We start from the raw sequence: 3,141 nt of genomic DNA, 5'->3' as shown, positions 1-3,141 counted from the left end.
GTCAATCTTAAGAACTCCTTTCTTCTGACTAGTCCCATTGTTCACAGGATTCCTTTCAGAAGTGTACATGAATTGGTTATTTGCAACCATTTCAATCAGCTCTTGAGCTTCTGTAGGCGTCTTCTTCAGATGAAGAGAGCCTCCAGCAGAGCTATCCAAAGACATTTTGGATAGTTCAGAGAGACCATCATAGAAAATACCTATGATGCTCCATTCAGAAAGCATATCAGATGGACACTTTCTGATTAATTGTTTGTATCTTTCCCAAGCTTCATAGAGGGATTCTCCTTCCTTCTGTCTAAAGGTTTGGACTTCCACTCTAAGCTTACTCAATTTTTGAGGTGGAAAGAACTTTGCCAAGAAGGCATTGACTAGCTTTTCCCAAGAGTCCAGGCTTTCTTTAGGTTGAGAGTCCAACCATGTTCTAGCTCTGTCTCTTACAGCAAAAGGGAATAGCATAAGTCTGTAGACCTCAGGGTCAATCCCATTAGTCTTGACAGTGTCACAGATTTGCAAGAACTCAGCTAAAACCTGATGAGGATCTTCCAATGGAAGTCCATGGAACTTGCAATTCTGTTGCATTAGAGAAACTAATTGAGGCTTAAGCTCAAAGTTGTTTGCTCCAATGGCAGGGATAGAGATGCTTCTCCCATAGAAGTCGGGAGTAGGTGCAGTAAAGTCACCCAGCACTTTCCTTGCATTGTTGGCATTGTTGTTGTTTTCGGCTGCCATGAGTTCTTCTTCTTTGAAGAATTCGGTTAGGTCCTCTACAGAGAATTGTGCCTTAGCTTCTCTTAGCTTTCGCTTCAAGGTCCTTTCAGGTTCAGGGTCAGCCTCAACAAGAATGCTTTTGTCTCTGCTCCTGCTCATAAGAAAGAGAAGAGAACAAGGAAATATGGAATCCTCTATGTCACAGTATAGAGATTCCTTGAGGTGTCAGAGGAAAAGAAAAATGGAAGGCAGATGTAGAAAATTCAAACTTATCATGAAAGATGGAGTTCGAATTTTGTATTAAGGAATAGTGTTAGTCCATAAATAGAAGGATGTGAGAAGAAGGGAAGTGGTTTTCGAAAATTAAGTAAGAAATTTTGAAAACATTTTGAAAAACACTAATTAATTTTCGAAAACCAAGAGTGGGAAAGAGATCAAGTGATTTTTGAAAAAGATTTTGAAGTTAGAAATTAAAAAGATTTGATTGAAAACTATTTTGAAAAAGATGTGGTTAAGAAGATATGATTGGTTTTTTCTAAAAAGATGTGATTGAGAAGATATGATTTGAAAAACATTTTAAAAAGATTTGATTTTAAAAAATAATGACTTGGCTATCAAGAAAAGATATGATCTGAACATTAAACCTTTCTCAACAGAAAAGGCAACATACTTGAAATGTTGAATCAAATCATTAATTGATAGCAAGTATCTTTGAAAAAGGAAAGAAATTGATTTTGAAAACACATGATTGAAAAGATATGATTTGAAAAAGATTTGATTTTGAAAAACTTTGAAAACTTGAAAAAAAATTGCATTGAAAACAAAATCTTCCCTCTTGTGCCATCCTGGCGTTAAAGGCCCAGAATGGTGCACATTCTGGCGTTTAACGCCCAAAATACTACCTTTTTGGGCGTTAAACGCCCAACCAGTTACCCTGGCTGGCGTTTAAACGCCAGTCTGTCCTTCTTCACTGGGCGTTTTGAACGCCCAGCTTTTTCTGTATAATTCCTCTGCAGTATGTTCTGAATCTTCAATTCTCTGTATTATTGACTTGAGAAAACACAAATTAAAAATATTTTTGGATTTTTAATAATGAAGAATAATCAAAATGCAACTAAAATCAAATAACAATGCATGCAAGACACCAAACTTAGCAGTTTGTATACTGCTGACACTAATGAGAATGCATATGAGACACATAAACACTCAAGTCAAGAGAATTCAAAGATCAGTGTAAGAAATCATCAAGAATTACTTGAAGGTCCTTAAGACACATGAATGAATGCATGCAATTGACACCAAACTTAAAATGAAACACTAGACTCAAACAAAAATTATTTTTGGATTTTATGATTTTGTAAAATTTTTTTTTTGGATTTTTCGAAAATTAAGTGGAAAAAGGTATCAAAATTCTTAATGAGAATTCCAGGAATCATGCAATGTTTAGTCTAAGACTCCGGTCCAGGAATTAGACATGGCTTCACAGCCAGCCAAGCTTTCAAAGAAAGCTTCAGTCCAAAACACTAGACATGGCCAAAGGCCAGCCAAGCCTTAGCAGATCACTGCTCCAATAGCAAGATTGATAGAAATCAACAAGCTCTTGTGATGATAAGTTGAAACCTCGGTCCAATGAAATTAGACATGGCTTCACAGCCAGCCAGACTTCAACAGATCATCTTGAAACACTAGAATTCATCTTCAAGAATTCCAAAAAAAATACCTAATCTAAGCAACAAGATGAACTGTCAGTTGTCCAAACTCAACAATCCCCGGCAACGGCGCCAAAAACTTGGTGCTGTTGCCGGATCAGAAATTTGGCACTAATGTTACCGGACCAAAAGCTTGCCGAAATACTCGAACAATCCCCGGCAACGGCGCCAAAAACTTGATAGCGCGAAATTGTGATCAATACTTTTCACAACTCAAATAATCCCCGGTAATGAAACCAAAAACTTGGTGTTCACTGCCATGGCATAAACACAACTTCGCACAACTAACCAGCAAGTGTACTGGGTCGTCCAAGTAATAAACCTTACGCGAGTAAGGGTTGATCCCACAGAGATTGTTGGTATGAAGCAAGCTATGGTCACCTTGTAAATCTCAGTCAGGAAAACTCAAATGGGTGTGGTGATAAACGCATAAAACATAAAGATAAAGGTAGAGATACTTATGTAATTCATTGGTAGGAACTTCAGATAAGCGTATGAAGATGCCTTCCCTTCCGTCTCTCTGCTTTCCTACTGTCTTCATCCAATCCTTCTTACTCCTTTCCATGGCAAGCTTAAGCAAGGGTTTCACCGTTGTCAGTGGCTACCTCCCATCCTCTCAGTGGAAATGTTCAACGCACCCTGTCACGGCACGGCTATCCATCTGTCGGTTCTCAATCAGGCCGGAATAGAATCCAGTGATTCTTTTGCGTCTGTCACTAAC

At 38.1% G+C, this 3,141-nt stretch overlaps 1 non-coding gene across 1 annotated transcript; it reads left to right on the top strand.

The window, feature by feature from the left end:
* The first annotated feature begins 219 nt into the window (after positions 1–219).
* LOC112719377 (small nucleolar RNA R71) lies at positions 220–327 on the top strand. The gene has a single exon (XR_003161680.1). It is a non-coding gene; the product is annotated as a small nucleolar RNA R71 (small nucleolar RNA).
* The last annotated feature ends 2,814 nt before the right edge of the window (positions 328–3,141 follow it).

This window comes from Arachis hypogaea, chromosome 10, assembly GCF_003086295.3.
Source record: "Arachis hypogaea cultivar Tifrunner chromosome 10, arahy.Tifrunner.gnm2.J5K5, whole genome shotgun sequence".
Lineage (NCBI taxonomy): Eukaryota > Viridiplantae > Streptophyta > Magnoliopsida > Fabales > Fabaceae > Arachis > Arachis hypogaea.
This window is presented reverse-complemented; position numbering and strand designations above follow the sequence as displayed.